General features: G+C 36.1%; 1 protein-coding gene across 12 annotated transcripts in view; it reads left to right on the forward strand.

Annotated features, from left to right (window-relative positions):
* Positions 1-27,146, forward strand: part of SOX6 (SRY-box transcription factor 6) — a 672,686-nt gene that overhangs the window by 50,894 nt on the left and 594,646 nt on the right. Inside the window, exon 1 of one of the 12 annotated variants that reach the window (XM_043481418.1) lies at positions 20,931-21,327. The exons of the other annotated variants lie outside the window; for them this stretch is intronic. The gene's annotated coding sequence lies outside the window, so the exon portion shown is untranslated. Of the gene's footprint in view, positions 1-20,930; positions 21,328-27,146 lie in introns of those variants that run through there. 12 annotated transcript variants of the gene reach the window in all.

Below are 27,146 nucleotides of genomic sequence, written 5' to 3' on the forward strand. Positions count from 1 at the left end.
GTTTGCTCATGAGGGTTAGGTTTCACAACTAGTTCATTCAATCCCTGGACTAAAGCATTGGTCTAATCATAGTTGAAAAACAAGGGCCGTAACCTTGCCTTCTCAGTTTACTACAGTATAACCCCTTCATCTTTAGAATGCTGGAAGTCTTGAGAAAGAACAGATATAGTGAAGTTAGGTTTCTGCTTTGGACAGTTCTCAAAGTGGCATATCAGAAACCAGACTAAATTCTCAATTGCAAACCAGCAATTGTAGTTCATGGTGAATAGCTTCATTCTTTGTAAATTATCCTTTCTACTTGGACAAGCATAATTTCCCTCTAGTCTGTAGGACTATGATATGGAATGAGAGCAATCCATGGCATTTCTTGAAGATTGACACAGAAAGAGGTAGAATGTCTTTCTAGAGAATATTTAAGAGGTGGAAGATTTAAAAATTCCCAGGCAGTGACAAGGAAATTTTTCCAGGTGAATCCCAGGAAGGCTGGCTTGTGAAGGCAGGAGGTTGGAGTGTTGAGGATAAATTATTTGATTTCTTAACATTTTGGCCAGCCAGCAGCATTTATAGAGCTATATGAGTCCTACTATGAACATTGCTCAGGAGGATGTTCTTCCAGGATGTTTTTTTCTTGCTTTAGTTTTTAGAGGTCATTAGCATGATGCTGAAACTTCTAGTGAAGTCAAGAATATACTCAGAGATTCTTGATAGTTGGCATTGCATAGAAAAAATATTTTAGACGATTGGCTAATTCTTGAGATTATGTTTTGACTCCTTAAGGACATAGCCAGCATCTAAACCTTAAACAGGGGTCTTTAGTAGACTGAGATAATCACATCACTAAGTGAGACTTTATGTCATTATGATGTAGCTATATAATAAAAGGGCTTAATCAGATATCTTTATTATCCCAAAGATAATAAGACACTATCATCTGAAAAAGGCACAATTCTTATTTTGTATAAGGCATGAAATACTTCCATAGCCTTGTGGGTGCTAATAATAATATTACTGATATTATCATTATTATCAGTAATAATAATATTACTGATACATATCACTGGTATAAATGATATTATCATCATCATTATCATATTATTGATATTATCATTTAAAATTATAAATGACAGTGTTAATATTATAATTTGCAATTATAAAGATAACATTTTCAGATGAGAAGGACTATTTTCCAGCATATAAAGAGAAATCTGACAAAAGGTGAAATTTTATGAAAATTATATTTACAGTTGTCTTCAGTGTATTTAACAAGACTCACTGGAAACACTACATCCTGAGGATTCTGAAGCTTGGAAGATATTTAATTGACATTGTAATAGGAAAGTTGTGTGTGGCAATCATGTTGGTGGTATATAAGAATAGTGAAAGCTTGGAGAATAAAGTCAGAAATTCCTGGTCTTAGGAGCACTCATAGCTGAAGCCTATGAATTTGTTTATCTATAGAATAAAATTTGTAAGCATTCTATATTTTGTGAATTAACTTCCTGTGCTTTTTATTGTATGCAAAAGGCAATGAAACAAAATGCAAGAACAATAATGTTTAAATATTAGCAGCAATTTGAATGACAGTAAGTTTATGATTAGGATAAAATGTTATTTGCTGAAAGCAGAGCCATATTATGGGGCTTGATAGTAGATACTTTAATCTGAAATGTTAAATATATTAATCAACAGAAAATGTTAGAAATGCTTGTCCTAGATTACTAATGTATGTTTTTATGGTCATTTTTGCATGTGATTCTGTGGTTGTATTTGATCCAAACCTTTAAAGAGGATGGCATAGTTACTCTTTGTTTTTAATATTTGGGCCAAGAGATGTAATTGAAGTACTCTTTTTTATGGGAGGCAATTTGAAAAATATGTATGCTGAGAAAAAATGAGTCACAGCAGCATTGAAGGTAGTTTTTAGAATATCTAGCTACTTGGTATATTTTTCAGCCATAGTTCCATTTATTTCAGTCAGGTTTAACCAATGGCTGGAGAGTGTTGTTGATTTGAATATGGGCAATTTCAGTGCTTTTGACTTTTTTTTCTCATTTTTATGCTATGACTATGATGAATATCTGATAATTATGATTGACTAATATCCTCAGCCATTCTGGCTATTTGAACCTATTGCTAAATAATCTGTTTCCAGTGATGATTATATATTCATTTAACGACCTTTTGTTAGATGCTTGAGGTATAAGATACTGTAGAATATAATTGAGAGCAATGATATTCCTTTGTGTATATTCTCATTTTGAAGCAAACATAATAAAATTTGATTCATTTTTATTTTACATAAAAATATAAATGTAAAAAACATGGAAGTACTATGTCAATTTTTTCTGATTAAGATATCATGAATCTTGAGGAGATATGTATATTAAAAAGCCCATCTGGATATAGAATTAGTGAAACACATTATTGAATTATTGGTAAATATAAATTTATTTGTAATTTTACTTAGCTAGTCAGGAGCACATGGTGGAAGGCACTTTGTTTATTAATATGTTCATTATATCTCCACTTTTAAAAGTGATTTAACTTTGGGATATGAGAAATTCTTCTGGCAAAATTTTTTATGTTTAAGACTCTATATGTAATAATAATGACATTATATTTTATTTAAGAAAAACATCTACCTGCTTAAATTATCCATCATACCTGAGCAAAAATAATTTAAGAAAAGAAATATAGTTATTATCTTGGTTGATGATCAGCTAATTAGTAGTAATTTAAATTCAATAAATGCACACACTGGAAGATTTAATGAGTTTTCATAGCATTGTCATTTTTTTAATGTGTAAGTTAAAAAATTATTTTCTTTTGAAGATTGTTGAATTTTTAAAATGTTATTGGTAACATGGATTCTGTTTGTTTGTTTATTTATATATTTATTTTTAGTTGTGGAATTTTTCAAATTATCCTGCTAGCTAGTATGTGGTTAAGATTGAGATGTTTTCCATTTTTAGATATTTCCATGTGAAACATTCAGAGAAGTAATCCTGCACATCTTTTAAGCAGTCAGTGACCTTATCTTTTGCCAAAATCAAATGACATTCAATACTGATACTATGGAGAGAGGAATCAAAATAGACACCTAATTATAATTACTTTCCCCCCATCATTATATCACTACGTGCAGAACAACTGATTTTTTAAGAGATCACACAACTGCTGGATTTGGCAGGTACAAAAGGTTTTTTTCTTTGCTTTTCTCACCCTCCCCCTTTCTGCATTCATCACATGTAGGTTTATTGGAACAGTTCAGACTGACCTCTTTCTTGAAAGATTTAGTTTGAATTTTAATAGTTTATAGAAAGTAGAAGTGCAAAGGAAAGTTAATATGTTTATGACTGCTTCATATTTTCAGAAATCCTTAACATTTATGGTACAGTTCAGTTGTTAAAAGAGTAAGGATAGTTTTGGTTATTCCTGTGAAAATGACCTTAAAGCCTTAGACCATACACTATATGCAGTTAGCTTCCAGAATTACTGCTTTTGGAACAAAATCCAACTGTAAGTAATGTAAAGGCAGGGACTACAACTTCTTAACTTTTCTAACCTGGTACATAGCACTGTTGTTGCTGTGTGCCTGGTTGTTATTTGGTTGCTAAGTCATGTCTGACTCTTTGAGACCCTAAGGATTGCAGCATGCCAGACTTCTCTCTCCTCCATTATCTCCCGCAGTTTTCTCAAACTTATGTCCATTGAGTCAGTGATGCTATCTAACTATCTTATCCTCCGCTGTCCCCTTCTCCTTTTGCCTTCAGTCTTTCCCAGAATCAGGGTCTTTTCCAATGAGTCAGCTCTTCACGTCAGGTGACCAAAGTACTGGAGCTTCAGCTTCAGCACTAGTTCTTCCAAAGAATATTCAGGGTTGATTTCCTTTAGAATTGACTGCTTTGATCTCCTTGCAGTCCAGAGGACTCTCTCAAGTGTCTTCTCCAGTGCCACAATTCAAAAGCATGAATTCTTCAGTTATCAGCCTTCTTTATGGTCTCTCACATCCATACGTGACTACTGGAAAAACCATAATTTTGACTACATGGACCTTTGTCAGCAAAATGATGTCCCTGCCTTTTAATACTGTGCCTGGTAGATAGTCAACAGTTGCTGAAAGAGCAAAGGAAGATAGGATGTGAAGGAAGAAGGAAGGAGAAAAAAAGCCTTAGATTGATTGGACAGAATGATAAATCCCATATTATCCTGGTATGTGTGTGTGTGTGTGTTTGGTTGATGCATTACTCTCCTAGACTGAAAACTAACAGGGGTATGACATTTACACTGAGCATTAACATGGTATAATTTTGAGAAACCTGTCATTGCAGGGGTTTAAGTACTTTTATTTGCTGTTAGTTCACAGTGGCTCAATTCTTTTTCTTCCTGTTGGATAGTATTGGGACTAATATAAGTAGGGTTGCATGTGACATTTCACAGGAAACTTTGATGATGACTATCATTATACTTATTGTCTCTTCTCTTAAAACTACAGGGACAAAACTACCCTGTGACCAATTCTGTTTTGAATGGGATGAGTACCACCTCACTCAGCCTTGTTTACCACACTGAGACAGTTCAAATACTCTGTAACATATGTATTATATTTAAAAGTCAAAGGTATCTGCTAGTTAGTCCATTGACAGAAAGTGGTTTGTTACTTATTTTTTAGATAAGATCCTTGATGAAATGGCGTTAGAATTTAGGACAAGTAAAGGACCTGAATAATAGAGTTCATCCTTCTGCTGCAAGTCAGCAATGAAACTTTACTATCTTGTCTTTATGACTTTGCCATTTTATTTACTGTTAATTTTATCCTGACTCTGCTTTGAATTAGAGGCACCAGTCTACATCAGATGGTCTTGGATTAATGCCTCTTTAAAGATACAGTCTCCATTGGGAGATGTGGATTCTGTATTGTAACCATTTACACACTTATCTTTTAAAATGTCATTAAGTGTCTTCCTTTTACAGATAGGTTAGTTAATAAAAGGAAAGTTGATAAGTTAAAATATTTTTGAAGATGATAAATTCCTAGGTTCAAAGTACAGGCTTTTGAGTCCCAGGCAAACCAGGGTGGCTGGCCACCCCAGTAGGCTAACTGGCTTATATCTTCTGGTCTGAAGAGGCCAAGCACCAGCATTCATTTGGTTCCCTTCAGTGATCACAGGCAGGAGTGTCTCCCAAGGGCTGAAGTCCTCGGGAGGAATTGGAGCTGTTGCTTGGAGTTTACCAGGACCCAGTGGTGTCTCCCCACCACCTATCTCCCTGGTTTCTCCCACTCCATGCACTCTGTCCCTCTAACTGGAGTCTCCACAAAATCAAGCCCTGAACCTTTGGAGTGGAGGCACTGACTCTAAGACCCTAGACTACCAGATAAGTAACCCTAGGGAGTATCAAATAGTGAGAACTCGCGCAAAGGAAACCATTTGAATACAAGACCTGGCATCACCCAACCACCAGTAGTACCCTGTGCAGGATGCCTCATCTAAACAACAAACAAAACAAAAATACAAACCCAATCATCAGCAGACAGGATTACCACCTCATTCAGCCTTGCCCATCAGAGGAAAAACAAACAAAAACTTAGCACCAATCTCATCCTATATGAAGCTTACACAAACCACTGGACCAACCTTAGGAGGTCAGAAACCAAAAAGAAGAAAGAATTCAACCTTGAAGCTTGGGAAAAGGAGACCTCAAACACAATAAGCTAAAAAAATGAAGTAAGAAAAGGCAGAGAAATACTACACAAATGAAGGAACAAACTAGAAACACAGAAATCCAAATAAATGAAGAGGGAGTAGGCACACTACCTGAAAAAGAATTCAGAATAATATTAGTAAAGATGATCAAAAACCTTGAAAACAAAATGGAGAAAATGCAAGAATAAATTAACAAAGACCTAGAAGAATTAAAGAATAAACAAACAGAGACAAACAACACAATTACTGAAATTAAAAATACTCTAGGAGGAATCAATAACAGAATATCTGAAGCAGAAGAATGAATCAGTGAGCTGGAAGATAAAATGGTGGAAGTAACTTGTGAAGAGCAAAATAAAGTAAAAAGAATGAAAATTACTGAGGATAGTCTCAGAGACCTCTGTGACAATATCAAATACACCAACATTCGAATTATAGGGGCCCCAGAAGAAGAAGAGAAAAAGAAAGGGTATGAGATAATTTTTGAAGCGTTTATAGTTGAAAATTTTCCCATGATGGAGAAGGAAATAGTCATTCAAGTCTAAGAGATACAAAGAGTCCCATACAGGATAAACTCAAGGAGAAACATACCAAGACACATACTAATCAAACTAACAAAGACTAAACACAAAGAAAGAATATTAAAGGCAGCAAGGGAGGAACAACAAGTAACATACAAGGAATGCCATACGCTTAACAGCTTATCTTTCAGCAGAAGCTCTGCAGGCCAGAAGGGAATGGAAGGATATATTTAAAGTACTGAAAAGGAAAAATCTACAACCAAGATTACTGTACCCGGGAAGGATCTCATTCAAAATTGATGGAGAAATAAAAAGCTTTTCAGACAAGCAAAAGTTAAGAGAATTCACTACCAAAAAACTAGCTTTACAACAAATGTTAAACGGACTTATATAGTCAAGAATTACAAGAGAAGAAAAAAGTTGTACAAAATCAACCCCAAACAATTAAGAAAATGGCAATAGGAACATATATATCAATAATTACTTTAAATGTAAATGGATTAAGTGCTCCAAGCAAAAGACATAGACTGGCTGAATGGATACAAAAACGAGATTCATATATATGCTGTCTAAAAGAAACCCAGTTCAGACCTAAAGACACATATAGACTGAAAGTGAGAGGATGGAAAAATATATTCCATGCAAATAGGAAGCAAAAGAAAGCTGGAGTAGCAATCTTCATATCAGACAAAATAGACCTTAAAGACAATTACAAGAGATAAGGAAAGCCACTGCATAATGATCAAGGGATCAATCCAAGAGGAAGACATAGCAATTGTAAATATCTATGCACCCAACATAGGAGCACCTCAATACATAAGACAAACAGTAACAGACATAAAAGGAGAAATTGACAGCAACACAAAAATAGTAGGAGACTTTAACACCCCACTCACACCAAGGGACAGATCATCCAAACAGAAAATTAATAAGGAAACACAAATATTAAATGATAATTAGATGAGATGGATCTCATTGATATCTTCAGGACATTACATCCAACTGCAGAAGAATACACCTTCTTCTCAAATGCACAAGGACCATTCTCCAGGATAGACCACATCTTGGGTCACAAATCAAACCTCAGTAAATTTAAGAAAATTGAAATCGTATCAAGCATCTTCTCCAACCACAATGCTATGAGACTAGATATCAATTACAAGAAAAAAACTACAAGAAACACAAACATATGGAGATTAAACAACACGTTTAAAAATAACCAACAGGATATGGAAAAAAATCAAAAGGGAAATCAAAAAATTTCTAGAAACAAATGACAATGAAAACATGACACCTCAAAACCTATGGGATGCAGCAAAAGCAGTTCTAAGAGGGAAGTTTATAGCAATACAACCCTATGTCAAGAAACAAGAAAAGCACTGAATAGACAACCTAACTTTACACCTAAAACAATTGGAAAAAGAGAAACCAAAAAAACCCCAAATTAGTAGAAGGAAAGAAGTCATAAAGATCTGAAAAGAAATAAATCAAAAAGAAATGAAGAAACAATAGTAAAGATTAATAAAACTAAAAGCTGGTTCTTTGAGAAGACAAACAAAATTGACAAACCTTTAGCCAGACTCATCAAGAAAAAAGAGAGAAGAATAAAATCAACAAAATTAGAAATGAAAAAGGAGAGGTTACAACAGACAATGTAGAAACACAAAGGATTATAAGAGACTTTTATGACCACCTATATGGCAATAAAATGGATAACCTGGAAGAAATAAATTCTTAGAAAAGTTCAATTTTCCAAGACTGAACCAGGAAGAAGTAGAAATCATGAACAGCCCAATAACAAGCACTGAAATTGAAGTTGTGATCAAAAGGCTCCCAAAAACAAAAGCCTAGGACTAGATGGCTTCACAGGAGAATTCTATCAAGCATTTAGAGAAGAGCTAACGCCTATCCTTCTAAAACTCTTTCAAAAAACTGCAGAGGAAGGAACATTTCCAAACTCATTCTACGAGGCCACCATCACCCTGATACCAAAACCAGACAAAGACAACACAGAAAAAGAAAACTACAGGCCAATATCACTGATGAACATAGATACGAAAATCCTCAACAAAATTTTAACAAACAGAATTCAGCAACACATCAAAAAGCTCATAAACCATGATCAAATTGGGTTTATTCCAGGAATGCAAGGATTCTTTAATATACAAAATCAATCAATGTGATACATTATATTATCAAATGAAAGATAAAAATGATATGATCATCTCAATAGCTGCAGAAAAAGCCTTTGACAAAATTCATCACCCATTTATGATTAAAACTCTTCAAAAAATGGGCATAGAAAGAACCTACCTCAACATAGTAAAGGCCATGTATGATAAGCCTACAGCAAACATTATTCTCAATGGTGAAAAACTGAAAGCATTCCCCTAAGATCAGGAAGAAGACAAGGGTGTCCACTTTCACCATTGTTATTCAACATAGTTCTGGAAGTCCTAGCTACAGCAATCACAGAAGAAAAAGAAGTAAAAGGAATCCAGATGGGAAAAGAAGAAATAAAGCACTCACTGTTTGCAGATGACATGATACTGTACATAAAAACCCTAAGGATAGTATTAGAAAATTACTAGGGCTAATCAGTGAATTTAGCAAAGTTGCAGGATACGAAATCAATACACAGAAATCACTTGGGTTTCTATGTACTAACAATGAAAAATCAGAAATAGAAATTAAGGAATCAATCCCATTCACCACTGCAACAAAAAGAATTAAATATCTAGGAATAAAGTTACCCAAGGAGACAAAAGAACTATACACAGAAAATTATAAGACACTAATGAAAGAAATCAAAGATGACGTAAACAGTTGGAGAGATATTCCATGTTCCTGGGTAGGAAGAATCAATATTGTGAAAATGACTATACTACTAAACCCAATCTACAGATTCAGTGCAATCCCTATCAAATTACCAATGGCAGTTTTCACAGAACTAGAACAAAAAATTTCACAATTCATTTGGAAACACAAAAGACCCCAAACCTCAAGGCAATCTTGAGAAAGAAGAATGGAGCTGGAGGAATCAACCTTCCTGACTTCAGATTATACTACAAAGCTACAGTAATCAAGACAGTATGGTACTGGCACAAAAACAGATACACAGGCCAATGGAACAAGATGGAAAGCCCAGAAATAAACCCATGCACTATGGGTATCTTATTTTTGACAAAGGAGGCAAGAATATACAATGGGACAAAGACAGCCTCTTCAATAAATGGTGCTGGGGAAACTGGACAGCTACATGTAAAAGAAAGAAATTAGACCACTTCCTAACACCATACACAAAGATAAATTCAAAATGGATTAAAGACATAAATGTAATAGCAGAAACTATAAAACTCTTAGAGGAATACATAGGCAGAACACTCGATGACATAAAACAAGATCCTCTATGACCCACCTCCTAGAGGAACAGAAATAAAAACAAAAGTAAACAAGTGGGTCCTGATTAAACTTAAAAGTTTTTGCACAGCAAAGGAAACTATAAGCAAGGTGAAAAGACAGCCCTTAGAATGGGTGAAAATAATAGCAAATGAAACAACTGACAAAGGATTAATTTCCAAACTATACAAGCAGCTCATACAACTCAATGCCAGAAAAGCAAACAGCCCAATCAGTTCAGTTCAGTCACTCAGTCGTGTCTGACTCTTTGTGACTCCATGAACCACAGCACGCCAGGCCTCCCTGTCCATCACCAACTCCCGGAGTCCACCCAAACCCATGTCCATTGAGTCGGTGATGCCGTCCAACCTTCTCATCCTCTGTCGTCCTCTTCTCCTCCTGTCCTCAATCTTTCCCAGCATCAGTGTCTTTTCAAATGAGTCAGCTCTTCGCATGAGGTGGCCAAAGTATTGGTGTTTCAGCTTCAGCATCAGTTCTTCCAATGAACAACCAGGATGATCTCCTTTAGGATGGACTGGTTGTATCTTCTTGCGGTCCGAGGGACTCTCAAGAGTCTTCTCCAACACCACAGTTCAAAAGCATCAATTCTTCATTGCTCAGCTTTCTTCACAGTCCAACTCTCACATCCATACATGACCACTGGAAAAACCATAGCCTTGACTAGATGGACCTTTGTTGGCAAAGTAATGTCTCTGCTTTTTAATATGCTGTCTAGGTTGGTCATAGCTTTCCTTCCAAGGAGTAAGCGTCTTTTAATTTCATGGCTGCAATCACCATCTGCAGTGATTTTGGAGCCCAGAAAAATAAAGTCAGCCACTGTTTCCACTGTTTCCCCATCTGTTTGCCATGAGGTGATGAGACCAGATGCCATGATCTTAGTTTTCTGAATGTTGAGCTTTAAGCCAACTTTTTCACTCTCTTCTTTCACCTTCATCAAGAGGCTCTTTAGTCTTCACTTTCTGCCGTAAGGCTGGTGTCATCTGTGTATCTGAGATTATTGATATTTCTCCCAGCAATCTTGATTCCAGCTTATGCAATAAGTGGGAAAAAAGACCTAAACAGACATTTCTTCAAAGAAGACATACAGATGGCTAACAAACACATGAAAAGATGCTCAACATCGCTCATTATTAGAGAAATGCAAATCAAAGCTACAATGAGATATTACCTAAACCAGTCAGAATGACCATCATCAAAAAGTCTACAAACAATAAATGCTGGAGAGGATGTGGAGAAAAGGGAATGCTCTTGCACTACTGGTGGGAATGTAAAGTGATACAGCCACTGTGGAAGATGGTATAGAGATTCCTTAAAAAACTAGGAATAAAACTACCATATGACCCAGCAATCCCACTTCTAGGCATATACCCTGAGGAAACCAAAATTGAAAAAGACACATGTATCCCATTGTTCATTGCAGCACTATTTACAATAGCTAGAACATGGAAGCAACATAGATACCCATCCACAGATGAATGGATAAAGAAGTAGTGGTACATATACACAAAAGAATATTACTTAGCCATAAAAACGAACACATTTGAGTCAGTTCTGATGAGATGGATGAACCTAGAACATATTATACAGAATGAAGTGACTCAGAAATAGAAAGATAAATATAGTATTTTAACACATATATACGGAGTCTAGAAAAATGGTACTGAAGAATTTATTTACAGGGCAGCAATGGAGAAACAGATGTACAGAATAGACTTATGGACATGGGGAGAGGGGAGGAGAGGGTGAGATGTATGAAGAGTAACATGGAAACTTACATAACCATATTTAAAATAGATAGCCAACGGGAATTTGCTGTATGGCTCAGGAAACTCAAACAGGGGCTCTGTATCAATCTAGAGGGGCGGGATGGGGTGGGGGGTGGGAGGGAGCTTCATAAAGGAGGGGATACATGTATGCCTATGGCTGATTCATGTCGAGGTTTGACAGAAAACAACAAAATTCTATAAAGCAATTGTCCTTCAATGAAAAAATAAATTAATAAAAAATAAAGTACAGATTTTTAATCCTTTTGTTTACACTGCTGTTAAATAATTGTTATTTTTATTATGAAATATAACAATTATTGTGTAAGATGATCCCCATGGATATATTTTTATTTCTCAAATAATTTGATATCAAATATTTTTATTTTCTTCTAAATAGTGAAAGTGAAAATCACTGAGTCATGTCCGACTCTTTGTGACCCCATGGACTATACAGTCCTTTGAATCTCTAGGCCAGAATACTGCAGTAGGTAGCCTTTCCCTTCTCCAGGGGATCTTCCAAATCCAGGGATCGAACTCAGGTCTCCCTCATTGCAGGCAGATTCTTTACCAGCTGAGCAACAAGGGAAGTCCAAGAATATTGGAGTGGGTAGCCTATCTGTTCTCCAGCAGATCTTCCTGACCCAGGAATTGAACTGAGATCTCCTGCACTGCAGGTGGATTCTTGACCAATGGAGCTCTAGGTATTATACAATGACATACTAATTTCCAGTTTTCTAATTGTGTCATAGTCCTATGATGTTTGGGCTTCCCTGGTGGCTCAGTGGTAAAGAATCTGCCTGCCAATGAAGGAGACTTGGGTTTGATCCCTGGGTCAGGAAGATCCCCTGGAGAAGGAAATGGCTACCCAACTCCAGTATTCTTGCCTGGGAAGTCCGATGGACAGAGGGGCCTGGTAGGCTATAGTCCATGGAGTCACAAAGAGTTAGACATGGCTTAGCAACTAAACAACAAAACAACTTATGATTTTACCAAATCACTTTTACTTAGGTGTGTCAGCCCAGAGTAGGCTATAATTGTTTATAGCACAGGGGATCTCATTCTGAAATTTTGGGTTTTAATTTATAACTTTTAGGAATACTATATAAAGCTATTTTTAAAGAAAAAAACAAAAAACTTTGGTTTTCTGAGAGACCTGAACCTCACTCTTCTGTAACTCCCCAAACAGGGCTACATAAAACACATGTTTCTTTGTAAAATGCATGGATAGCAACATCGTGTTACTAAATGTTTAGAAAAATTACTTTTTTTGTGTGGAAGGCATTAATCATTGTTGTATGTATAAATGATTGACTCAATCTTATTGATTTGACTAGACTAGTAAATTCCCAAGTATGAATAGATAAAACCAAACTTCCACACTAACTCATAGAGTGAGATTTATTTTGATTGCATGCCTTTTTTGGGGGTAGAGAGCAGTAAATAAACTGCTCTTTGTAAATTACATAAATTTCACTTTTGGTCTGGAGAATTTTCATCCCACAGTTAAGTTTTTACAGTGAACTTCATTTGTAAAATGTCAGTTATGAGCATGTATTTCCTGTTTTTTATTTTAGCTCAATGGATTTTAGGATTAAAGAGATTTTTAAGAGCATATAAATATCTGTTTTGCTTATAATTTGTTGAAAAGTACTAATTTATTTTGGGCCATGTATTATATATTAAAGTTTTCATTTTCAGTACTGGAGAAAGTTTTAGGTGTCACTGCAATGATTTTTCTCTGCATATAATATTCAAGTGTCAGTGAAGTATACAAAATTGAGAAAATAAAAGTTATAGCTTATAGGAATGTAAGAAAAATGTACACTGCACATTGATTAAAATGGTCTAGAATATTTATAGAAAACACTTTGAATTGTTAACTGTGAAATGCATAAAATATACTCTATTTGATCAATTTTGGTTTTGAATAAATTTCTCATGTTAAAATTATTTTTGTGATATTGCTTTCTGTTTAACCCCATATTTATAAATATTATGGCATATATGGCAAATAGGAGACTGTTACTTGGTGTGATTCTATTTTAAAGTGGATTACTTAAAGAAACGGAGAAGGCAATGACACCCCACTCCAGTACTCTTGCCTGGAAAATCCCATGGACGGAGGAGCCTGGTAGGCTGCAGTCCATGGGGTCGCTAAGAGTCAGACATGACTGAGCGACTCACTTTCACTTTTCACTTTTATGCTTTGGAGAAGGAAATGGCAACCCACTCCAGTGTTCTTGCCTGGAGAATCCCAGGGACGGAGGAGTCTGGTGGGCTGCCATCTGTGGGGTCGCACAGAGTCGGATACGACTGATGTGACTTAGCAGCAGTAGCACTTAAAGAAAAAAAGTGGATTACTTGTAGATGACACATAGTTGGGTCTTAGTTTTTATTCAATTTGAACATCTTTGCTTTTCATTTAGCATGCTTAGACCATTTATATTTAATGTAATTATCTATATGGATGGGTTTCATTTACTTAAAAAATATTCTATTTATAGAGTATTTAAAAAATGATTAAAAAAAGAGTCCATTTTATCTCCACTGTTATCTAATTAGCTGTAATTTTTTTCTGTTAATAATTGTTCTAAGGTTTACTATATATATATCTTTTTTTTGTTTGTTTGAAAGCTTGACTTGTTACTTTTAGTTGCATCTGCGTCACAGATAAAAGATGTTATTGCTGTACCTCAGGCATATTGTTGGGGTTGGGTAGGAAAGACTTCTGGGCTGCAAGATGTGTGAGGATCTTAATTATGTCTTCTCTCAAGCCTGTCTATAAGCAGTCCGTAAAGACACCACTGAGATCACAGTAATAGAAACTAACATTCTGGAGATCCCACTTAAAATTTTTTGTCATTACTTTTTCTTATAATACTATAAAAACTACTGATAAAATGCAAGTAGCATGAAAATTTGGCCCCAAAGTGCCACCAAAAGAACTTTGGCAGTGGGGAGTTATGGTCAGTGAGCTAGACTCTGTGGGCAACACTACATTCCCTCTGCCCGGGGATTAGGACACCTTCTGCCCTACACTTTCTTCAAGTGAGGAGGGCATCAGGGCTTACAGTGCAGTCCTAGCCTAGGGCGCACAGTCATTCCCCAAATACGCTTCTCATGGAGGCCATTATTTCCAGTGGTGCCAAAAATATATACCTTCCTAGGAGGGCACAGGTCAGGAACTTTGTACCATCTCTGATGAGGTGACTCATCCCCAGCCCTGAAAGGCCAGGGACCCAGGGAGGGAGGGACTGCAGGAGTTCTGGTATGGGCCCATCCTTGATCTTCCTGGCCGGAAAAGGCTGTCCAGTACATCCTTGCTCCCTGCCTGCACTGCCCGGCTTGTGCTGGGCCCTGCCCTTCCTCACTCCTCTCCTCCCACCACAACTCCAAAGGTGAAAAGACTCAGACTTTCCAGTTTATCTATATGTCTTTAATTTGTTACAGTCTTTGTTGTTGTTTAGTGTCCGACTATTTGTGACCCCACAGACTGTAGCAGTCCAGGCTTCCCTCTCCTTCACTATCTCCTGGAGTTTGCTTAAACTCATGTCCGTTGAGTTGGTTATGCCATCCAACCATCTCATCCTCTTCTGCCCCCTTCTCCTCAGGCCCTCAGTCTTTCCCAGCATCAGCGTCTTTTCCAATGAGTCTAATTTTCTCATCAGGTGACCAAAGTATTGGAGCTTCAGCTTTAGCATCAGTCCTTCCAATGAATCCTCAGGGTTGATTTCCTTTAAGATTGATTGGCTTGATCTCCTTGCAGTCCAAGGGACTCTTCAAGAGTCTTCCCCAGCACCACGATTCAAAAGAGGGAGGGGACATATGTATACCTATGGCTAATTCATATTGATGTTTGCCAGAAACCAACACAATTCGGTGAAGCACTTATCCTTCACTGAAAAATAAATGTAAAATTTAAAACAATAATTTTTTAAAAAAGCATCAGTTCTTTGGCACTCAGCTGTCTTTATGGTCCAACTCTCACATCTGTACATGACTCCTGGGAAAAACCATAGTTTTGACTATATGGACCTTTGTTGGCAAAGTGATGTCTCTGCTTTTTAATGCACTATATAAGTTTGTCATAGCTTTCCTTCCAAGGAGCAAGTATCTTTTAATTTCATGGCTGCATTCACCGTCTGCAGTGATTTTGGAGTCCAAGTAAATAAAATCTGTCACCGTCTCTACTTTTCCCCCATCTATTTGCCATGAAGTGATAGGACCAGATGCCATGACCTTAGTTTTTTGAATGTTGAGTTTTAAGTCAGCTTTTTCACTCTCCTCTTTCACATTTATCAAGAGGCTCTTTAGTTCCTCTTTGCTCTCTGTTATAAGGGTGGTGTCACCTGCATATCTGAGGTTATTGATATTTCTCCTACAGTCTTGATTCCAGCTTGTGCTTCATCCAGCCTGGCATTTCGCATGATGTACTCTGCATATAAATTAAATAAGCAGGGTGACAGTATATAGCCTCGACGTCCTCTTTTCCCAATTTGGAACCAGTCCTTTGTTACGTGTAAGGTTCAAACTGTTGCTTTTTGATCTGCATACAGGTTCCTCAGAGACAAGTAAGGTAGTCTGGTATTCCCATCTCTTTAAGAATATTCCACAGTTTGTTGTGATCCACACTGTCTACTTTAAATGATATTATTTTATGTGATGCATAGAGTAAGAACCATATGTGACTGCAGCAGCTTACTTCTATTTCTTCCCTCCTGTCCTTTGTGAAAATTATTTTGCCATATATCTTACTTTTACATATGTCCAAAACCCCACCATATGCTGTTCAGTTATTTTTGCTTTAGGCTGTCAGTTTTTTTAAATTTCAGATTTATCGAGATGTAATTTACATATACTAAAATTCACCTTTTAAACATATACAGTTCTATGAATTTTTATAAACATATACATCGTGTAACTACCTCCAAACCTAAGATACATAATATTTTCATCATCCCCAAATTTCTTCCATGCCCGCCTTTAGTCAATCCCTTGCTACCTTCCACCCTGACAATCACTTGATCAGATTTCTATCTTTATAAACTTACCACTTCTACCCTGTAATATAAGTGGAATCACACAATACATGGCCTTTCCTGTCTGGCTTCTTTCATCTAGCATAATGTGAATGAGATTTATCTGTGTGGTTTCAGGTAACAGTAATTTGTTTCTTTCTTTTGCTGGGTTGGATTCCGTTGCATGGTATGCCACAGTTTGTTTTTTCATCACTAGATGATCATCATTTTGTTGTTTCTAGTTTTATGGTGATTATAAGTAAAGCTGCTCTAACTATTTACAAAGAAGTTTTTGTGTGGGCGTATGTTTTCATCTCTTTGGGGTAAATACCTAAGAATGGGATTACTATGTTGGATTATGATTGTAATTGAATGTTTAACTTTGTAAGAAACTGCCAAAGATTTTCCCAAAATGGCCACAGTTTTTCTGTATTTCCATCAATAGTTTATGGGTTCCATTGTTCCATAACCTCACCAGCACTTGGAATTGTCAGTTTAAATGTTTTTCTTAGTAATTCTAGTAGGTTCATTGAGTTTTAAATTTGTATTTCCCAAATTGTTTTGAGAATTTTTTCATGTGCTTATTTGTCATCTGTATCTCTTTGGAACAATATTTTTAAAAATGCTTTGCCTATTTATAATTAAACTGAATTTTTTTTTTTAATTCTAGACACAAGTCCTTAATCTGGTATATGTTAAAGTACAAATATTTCTCCCAGGTGAGGTTTGTCTTTTCATTTTCCATCGATGTCTTTCCAAAAGCAGAAGTTTTAAATTATGATGAAACCCAGTATGTCAGTTTTTTTCTTTTATGGTATATGATTTTACAAGATTTTTCTTCACTAAGTTTAGAAAGATTTTTCTCCTAGATTTTCTGTAGAAGTTTTACAGTTTTCTTTATATATTTAGATCCATATTAGGTTCATTCAACTTTATTTTTATGTATGTGAGCTAAATTTGAGGTTTCGTTTTTTGCAATTGTTCACAGCTATCTTTTCTTAAAAATTAAAAAAAGTTTTTTTTGCAATGTTGTGTTTGTTCCTGCCATACATCAGTGTGAATCGGCCATAATTATATATATATTCTGTCCCTCTTGCGCCTCCCTGCCTTCCCCCATCCCATCTCTCTAGGTTATCACTGGGCTTCCTGTGTTATACAGTAACTCCTCACTAACTATGCATTTTACACACAATAGTGTATATATATATTGATGCTACTTTCTCCATTCATCCCACTCACTCCCTCCCCCACTGTTCACAGCTATCTTTTGAAGAAACTACAAATTGTGAAATGTTTTATTAAAGTAATCCATATAGTTACAGTTTCTTGCATTATTCATTTCTTTTGTAAATACAGATTGCTATCTGGTATTTTGTTTCTTCTATCTGAGGAACTTCATTTAATGTTTCTTGTAGTGCAGATCTGTGTTGCTCCCCTGCCCCCGCCTTTTTTTTTTTTTTTTTGCCTGAAAAAGTCTTTTTTAACCTTCATGTTATAAAGGTATTTTTCGTAGGATTCTATGTTGGTGGCTTCCTACGCACCCCCATTATAAAGGTGTTACTTCATGGTTTTGGAGCTTGCATAGCTTCTAATGAAGAGTCTGCTATCACTTCCACCCCACACCTATGTTTATTATGTTATCCCTTCCACGGCTTTTAGGATGCCCTCTTTATCACTGTTTTGCAGTAATTTTATTGATGTATCATTTGCCTTTTAAATGTGGTTTCTTTATGTTTCTTCTGCTTGTACTTTGTTAAACATCTTGGCTCTATGAGTTTATAGTATGTTTTCAAAATTTTAAACCTTGGGCTGAATTTCTTACTATTTCACTTCTCTTTTGAGATTACACTTACATATATGCTAGACTACTGATGCTTTGTTTTCTAAATTCTTCTTTTCTCTGGGTGCTTCAGCTTTAAAATAATTTATTTCTATTGCTGTGTCTTCAACTATTAATCCAATTCAGTGTTTTTTGTTTCAGATATTTTCCCTCTCTAGATGTTATGCATCTTTATAATACATTCTATTTTTCTTCTGAACATGTTCATGTTTTTCTGTATATTTTTAGAACATATGGAGCACATTTTAATAGCTGTTTTAACATCCTTATCTCCTAATTTCATCATCTCTGTCATTACTGGATCTGTTTCTATGAATTGATTTTTTATCTGGCTATGGGTCATATTTTACTGTTTCTTCACAAGCTTGTAATTTTTTAAAGCTTTTGAAGTTATTGTAGTAATATTTATATAATGTAAATTAGCAATTTCAAGTGTATAATTCAGTGGCATCATGTTGACCAACCATCAACTAGAACTGCTGTCTAGTTCCAGAACATTTTCATCACTCCAAAAGTAAAACTATAACTTTTAAACAGTCACTATTTATCCCTCCTTCCAGCCACTGGCAATCACTAATCCTTCTGTCTTTATGAATTTTCATACTCTAAATATTTCATGTAAATAGCATCATACAATGTGACCTTTGTATCTGGCTTCTTTTGTTAAGCATATTTTCTATGTTTATCCATGTTGTAGCACATATCAATACTTCATCTGTTTTTATGGCTGAATGGAGATGCAGGGTCAATCCCTGGGTCGGGAAGATCCCCTGGATGAGGAAAGGGCAACCCACTCCAGTATTCTTGCCTGGGAAATCCTATGGACAGAGGAGCCTAGCAGGCTACAGTCCATGGGGTTGCAAAGAGTCGGACATGACTGAAGTGACTGAGCATGAATATTCTATTATGTGTGTTATATGTGTGTGTGTGTGTGTGTGTGTTAGTTGCTCAGTTGTGTCCAGCTCTTTGTGACCCCATGGACTTAGCCCACCAGGCTCATTCCTCTGTCCATAGAATTCTCCAGGCAAGAATCCTGGAGTGAGTAGCCATTTCCTTCTCCAGAGGGATCTTCCCTACCCAGGGGTTGAACCCAGATCTCCTGCGTTGCAGGTAGATTCTTTACTGTCTGAGCCACCAAGGAAGCCCATTCTATTGTATGTCTATACCTTAATTTATTTACTTACTTATCAGTTGATGGACATTTGGGTTGTTTCTACCTTTTGGCTACTGCTGTGAGCATTTATGTATAAGTTTTTTTTTTGAACATCTGTTCTTAGTGTTTTTGAGACTGTACCTGGGAGTGGAATTACTGGGTTGTATGTTAATTCTGTGTTTATTGTAACAGGAACTGCAGTGTTTTTTTTTTCTCTCCCACAGTGGCTGAACCATTTTACATTCCATCAGCAGTGTATGAGGGTTCCATTTTCTCTGCATCCTCATCAACACTTGTTATTGTCTGCTTATTCATTGTGGTGTTGACTTGTATTTTTCTAATGAATAATGATGTTGGGCATCTTTTCATAAGCCTATTAGCCATTTGTATGTTTTCTTTCAGAAATATCTGTTCAAATCTTTTCCTCATGTTAAAATTGTCTTGTCTTTTCTTTGTTCAGTTGTAAAAATATAATAATTGATCTGTCTTTTCTTTTTTGAGTTGTGAAAATTTTTAAAAATATATTGTGCTCGGTCACTAAGTCATGTTTGAATCTTTGCAACCCCATGGACTATAGCCCTCCAGGCTCCTTTGTCCATGGGGTTTTCCAGGCAGGAATACTGGCGTGAGTGCTAAGTTGCTTCAGTCATGTCCAACTCTGTGTGACCCTATGGACTGTAGCCTGCCAGGCTCCTTTCCAGGCAAGAATACTGGAGTGGGGTTGCCATGCCCTTCTTCAGGGGATCTTCCTGACCCAGGGATCAAACCTGCGTCTTTTACATCTCCTGCATTGGCAGGCAGTTTCTTTATCACTAGCACCACTTGGGAAGTCTGTATTGTGGGTGTTAGACCTCAGTTAGACATGAAAGTGAAAGTCGCTCAGTCATGTCTGATTCTTTGTTATCTCATGGACAATACAGTCTATGGAATTCTCCTGACCAGGATATTGGAGCGGGTAGCCTTTCCCTTCTCCAGGGGATCCTCCCAACCCAGGGATCAAACCCAGGTCTCCCACATTTCAGGCAAATTCTTTACCAGCTGAACCACAAGGGAAGCCCCAATTAGACATATTTTCTGAGAAAAGTTTGTATAGTCAAAGCTGTGGTTTTTCCAGTAGTCAGGTACAGATGCAAGAGTTAGACCATAAAGAAGGCTAGGCACTAAAGATTTGAAGCTGTTGAATTGTGCTGAAGAAGACTCTTGAGAATCCCTTGGACAGCAAGGAGATCAAACTAGTCTATCCTAAAGGTAATCAACCCTGAACATTCACTGGAAGGACTGATGGTGACTCTGAAGCTCCAATACTTTGGTCACCTGATGTGAAGTCTCTCCTCAATGAAAAAAACCCTGATTCTGAGAAAGATTGAGGGCAGAAGGAGAAGGGGGTAACAGAGGATGAGATGGTTGGATGGCATCACCAACTCAATGGACATGAGTTTCAGGAAACTCCAGGAGATAGTGAGGACAGAGAAGCCTGAAGTGCTGCAGGGTCCCTGGGGTTGCAGATAATTGGACATGACTTAGCAACTGAATAACAGCAAGACATACTATTTGCAAATGTTTTTCTCCATCTTTGGGTTTTTACTTACTTTATGGTGTTCTCTGATATACAACTGTAAATTTTGATGAAGTCCAATGTATATATTCTTTCTTTTGTTACTTGTATCAGTACTTTCGGTACATATCTAAAAAAACGCTGCCTAATCCAAAGTTATGAATATTTGTGTTATGTCGCTTCAGTCGTGTATGACTCTTTGCAATCCTATGGATTGTAGCCCACCAGGCTCCTCTGTCTTTGGGATTCTCTAGGCAAGAATACTGGAATGGGTTGCCATGTCATCCTCCAGGGGATCTTCCCAGCCCAGTGATCGAACCCCTCTCTCTTAGGTCTACTGCATTGTCAGGTAGGTTCTTTACTGCTAGCATCACTTGGGAAGCCCCATGAATATTTACCTCTGTGTTTTCTTTTAAGAATTTTATAATTTTAGTTCTTTAGTTTTTAGCTTAGTTCTTTGTTTAGTTCTTAATTTTCTTTTTCTATATGGTGTGAGCAAGGCATTTTACATGTGAGTATCCTGGTTTCCAGCAGCATTTGTTGAAGAGACTATCCTTTCCCCAAGAATCTTGGTACCCTTGTTAAAGATCAGTTGACCATAGCTGCGTAGGTTTATATCTAGGCTCTCATTTTCTGTTACATTTACCTTTATGCCAGCACCACACTGTTTTGATTACTGTAACTTTGTAGTGAATTTTGTACTACTGTAACTTTGTAGTTAATTTGATTACTGTAACTTTGGGAAGTGTGAGTTCATCTTAGTTCTTTTCCAAGATTGTTTTGGATATTAAGGGTTCCTTGTGATTTGGGTCTGCTTTCCCATTTCTGCAGAAATGGCCATTGTATTTTGATAAGGATTGTATTGAATCTGTAGATCCATTTGGGAAATATTGCCATATAATAATATTGTCTTACAACCCATGAACATGGATATCTTTCTATTTATTTAGATCTTCATTAATCTCTTTCACTAACATTTTGTGTGGCCGGTAATGTTTGATTGAATGATGAACATTAAGAATTTTATGATATTGAATGTTAGATTTTGTTTTATTCCTTTAAATAATATTCCTAAAATAATAATTAAATAATAATTCCTTTAAATAAATTTGATGTGTCTGGCACATACAGTTACTTGGAATTAGTCAAATGAGACTTGCTTTTAAGCTTTTTGAGTAAGGCAGCATGTTTTTGGTCAACTACTTGATGAGACTTTTTTGATGACTTTTTTCAGTGTCTGTGTATTATGAGGTCTTTCCTTTGTAGCTGGTGGAAATACAAACTGTTGTCGGCCCTGCCTGGGCTTCATACATTTTCAGCCTTGTTTCACAGTAGTTACTTTTGCAGAGTAGGGTAATTTCTTCTAACCTAAATGCAGATCTCTGCATATCCCTGAATCTGTTTCTCTGTGTAGCATTCTTCTTTTTAAAGTACTCTTCCCTGTTAACTCTGGCCTTGTGATCTTTAACCTTTGTTTCTTTAGCTCAGCTAGACCTCTGGGCTCTTATTTGGGATCCCCCATCTGTACTGTGACCTAAAGACTTTAGGAGCAATCATAGGCTCACCTCATTTGTTTCTCTCTTCTCAGAAATGATAGTCCTGCACCTTTTATTGTCCAGTTTCTGAAAAAATCAGAGTTTTATATATTTCAGTTTCTAGTTATTTAGGGCATTAGGGTTATTACTTCAATATTGTTAGAAGCAGAAGTTGTGAATCACTGTATCAAAGAAAAGTCAAATTGAGCTTGATATAAAATGAAGAGAACACCTTAATTCTAGTGTAGGCTCTTTCTTTAACAAATTTATCTTAAAAGTTGAATACTTCCTTAATGCTAGCTAATTGTTAGTGAGAATTTTTTATTTTTTACTGTGCTATTTTCTACATAAATTCTAGCTTAACGACACAGTTAATGTCCACAGTGTTATGAATTTTTGTTTTTTTAAACCTTAAAAACATAGTATTCTAATGATGAAAGGCGTGTGTGGTAGAGGGAAAGGGAGATATGATCTTGAACTCTCTTGCTTCAATTTCTTTGTCTCTAAAGTAAAATAAAATAGTTGTTTTGATATATGTAATGTGATATATGTAATATAGTTTTAGGAGAGTGCCAGTCATATACTAAGTGCTATATGGGTGTGAACCATTATTAGCTGAATCATAATAATTGTTTTTTTGATCGTATGAGGTGTTATGGAGGGAATTATATCCTGAAACTTAAACCTACAAAAACATTTATATAATTTAGGATCAGTTTATGCCTGGATATATTAATTTTGAATATCCTTGGCATGAAGAGTTGAAGACAGCCCAAACCAGGAGTTCGGGCTAGTATAGAGCTTAACAAAAAATTTTATTTTATGAAACTTCTGTATGTTAGCTAGCAGAATTTTTCCTCTTTGATCTGTGATGTTATTACTAAAACCATCAGTGTTGAGAACTGAAAGGAAATTAAGCTGAGATTTTTTTGATTGGAAATGAAAAGATATAGCATAGCCATTCACATTTTAAAGAGAGGCTCAGAGTTTGTCTAACTTGAAAAAGGATGTGATAGTTAGACTTTGGGCAAAAATATGTGCTGGTATATATTGGTCTTCACAGTAAATATATTCTAGGAAGTTGCATGTTCATTCAACTTTGGTTCATTAATTTCAGTTCCTAGTATTGCAGGAATGTGCTACTAAAAAGAACATGCTTATGGCAAAACCACTACAATATTGTAAAGTAATTAGCTTCCAATTAAAATAAATAAATTTATATTAAAAAAATAAAAAGAACATGCTTTTGAGATAAAGTGTTCTGTAATAATTGACATTTCTTGATTTATTAGTAAGTGCTCAATTAACATTTCTACCAAATTAATTTTTAAAGCATTTTCTTGTAGCAGCAAGTATATGTGTGTAGATTGCTCTTGATTTGGAAATAAAGTACTGTACCTTTTCAGAAGTGGAATTACTAGACTAACTATTGGTAATATAAATATAGTATTAGCCGTCATTTACCAGTCAGGTCCTTGATGCTAAAAAAATACTCCACTGAGTTCATCACAGTCTTTAAAATAATGTTTGCTGAACAAACTTTTGAATTCTAAGGGTACAGAGCATTGAGGTTACTTTAAAAATTAGTGTTTTTGTTCATGTTATGTTCAGATTAGGTAATATTTCTGTTTTAGCTCAACAGAATTTAAGTGGAGTTGCATATCTGATTCTGAAGTCTTCTTGATTTGCTGTTTCTGGAGCTATTAAAATTCTTAGTCACACTGTTGATTAAAGTGCTCAAGAATTTTTTCCTTGCTAAATTCTGTAGGATAGGTTTGTTTTAGGAGGTTTTTAAAAAATCAACTGTTTAACTTAACATTTAGAACTTTGCTTGTGAAGTTATGGTTTATACCATTATTTTTATGGCTAATACGCAAAATAAGCTTGCTACTACTATAGCTAGCAGCAGATTTGGGTCTAATGTGTGAAGTTATTGCACATGAAGGGAGAGAGATGTTATTTCAATGTTATGTTTATTACTAGCTTCTGTTTTTATTAAGGGTAATGAAAACATTGTGTCTGGGCCGGTGAACAAAACAAATGTGACCTTTGATGTGACCCCCCTGTTGTGCTTTGACAATTGATAACAGTCCCCTCCTGTGAGGGTGATCTGGAGAATAACGGTATGTCGGCATGATGGAAAATAGCATTTGCAAATCTAACTTGCAGATATTGAAACACGCTTGGATCAGGTTCTAGATTAAAGTAATGGAAACAACTTACCTAAGTATTTTGAGAAAACAAGATATTAACAGATGTCTGATTCACAGTGCCTTTTTCAGGGTGAGTTGTTCCTTGGTTATAGACTTGTCCATCAGGTTCCTTAAAATAAATGGCCTTCTAAATCAACATTTGGCAATTTTTACAACTGGAAGAATGAGATAATGCCTGGGTTGTAGCATTCCCAATGTTGTCACATTTATAATTAAATTTTTTATATAATTATAAAACTTAATTATAAATATACATTTATAATTATATACTTATGATTATAAGTGTATAAATACATTATATACATTTATATACATGTATATAGATTATATACATTTATAATTAAAATCACATTTAAAATTAAAGTTTTTATTTAGCATTTAATACCAGTTTTTTAACAGTATCACATGCTTTTTTTAAAAAAAGAAATAAGCAGTTTACTTATTTGATTTTTTTAAGCATGGGTGCATATAATAGATTTTTTGCTAGACCATGTCTGGCCTGAATTTACCTGGAGAATGAGTAGTCTACTGCTAAGGAACTGTATCAGTTTTGCAGATAAATTTAAGGAGACCATCATCTGCTAGATATTTTCACTAGACTGCAAAATGTTCTTTTTCATATTCATTCTTAGGAAGATCCTAGTGATGATGTATTTAGTGTCTGAAAGCTAATGCACTAAGGCTCAGCAATGTACAGGCCAAACACCATCATTATGGAAATCACTGTTTTATAAAGACATTGACATATCTTGGCTTCTGGTTTAGGTTAAATATAATCCCTAACTAGTCAATACTCATCTTAAGTCTTCTGCAGACACCACTCCCTTTTTTGCAGCTGCATAGACATTAGTACTATGGCTATAGGTTTGTTGATAAAGGTTCCAATGATAGAGTCTTTGTAGAAGGAGGAAAGGAGGGTGGCATTAAGGCTTTAGTTGAAGGTGTGATAGATAATACTTTACTAGTCTCATGCCTGGCACGTGGAACTGTTCCTGTCAATACCAGTAGAGTCCTTCATCTTGAGGTGATAGGGAGTGAGGGTCAGGTTCAGGAGGCAGTTTGCTCTTAGATTTAGTTCAGTTGCTCAGTTGTGTTCGAAATATTGCAACCCCATGGACTGCCAGGCTTCCCTGTCCATCACCAACTCCAAGAGTTTGCTCAAACTCATGTGCATCGAGTCGGTGATATCATCCAACCATCTCATCCTCTGTCGTCCCGTTCTCCTCCTGCCTTCGATCTTTCCCAGCATCAGGGTCTTTTCTATGGAGTCAGTTCTTTGCATCAGGTGGCGAAAGTATTGGAGCTTCAGCTTCAGCATCAGTCCTTCCAATGAATATTTAGGACTGATTTCCTTTACAATGGACTGGTTTGACCCCCTTCCAGTCCAAGGGCTCTCAAGAGTCTTTTCTAACACCGCAGTTCAAAAACATAAATTCTTCATTGCTCAGCTTTCTTTATGGTCCAACTCTCACATTCATACATGACTACTGGAAAAACCATAGCTTTGACTAGACAGACCTTTGTTGGCAAAGTAATGTTTCTGCTTTTTGATATGCTGTCTAGGTTGGTCATAGCTTTTCTTCCAAAAAGCAAGCGTCTTTTAATTTCATGGCTGCAGTCACCATCTGTAGTGATTTTGGAGCCCAAGAAAATAAGCTCTCTCACTGTTTCCACTGTTTCCCCATCTACTTGCCATGAAGTGATGGGACCGGATGCCATGATCTTCGTTTTTTGAATGTGAGGTTTTAAGCCAACTTTTTCATTCTCCTCTTTCACTTTCATCAAGAGGCTCTTAACTGTTCTTTGCTTTCTGCCATAGGGTGGTGTCATCTGTGTATCTGAAGTTATTCATATTTCTCCCACCAATCTTGATTCCAGCTTGTGTTTCATCTGGCCTGGCATTTCATGTGATGCACTCTGCATATAGGTTAAATAAGCATGGTGACAGTATACAGCCTTGACGTACGCCTTTCCCAATTTGGAACCAGTCCGTTGTTCCATGTAAGATTCTAACTGTTGCTTCTTGACCTGAATACAGATTCCTCAGGACACAGGTAAGGTAGTCTGGTATTCCCATCTCTTTAAGAATTTTCCAGAGTTTGTTGTGATCCACACATTCAAAGGTTTTGGTGTAGTCAATATAGCAGAAATAAATGTTTTTCTGGAATGCACTTGCTTTTTCTATGATCCAGTGGATGTCTGCCTTTTCTAAAACCAGCTTGAACATCTGGAAGTTCACAGTTCATGTACTGTTTAGGCCTAGCTTGGGGAATTTTCAGCATAACTTTGCTAGCATGTGAGATGAGTGTAATTCCATGGTAGTTTGAACATTCTTTGGCATTGCCTTTCTTTGAGATTGAAATGAAAGCTGACCTTTTCCAGTCCTGGAACCACTGCTGAGTTTTCCAAATATGTTGGCA

Source organism: Cervus canadensis, chromosome 11 (assembly GCF_019320065.1).
Source record: "Cervus canadensis isolate Bull #8, Minnesota chromosome 11, ASM1932006v1, whole genome shotgun sequence".
Lineage (NCBI taxonomy): Eukaryota > Metazoa > Chordata > Mammalia > Artiodactyla > Cervidae > Cervus > Cervus canadensis.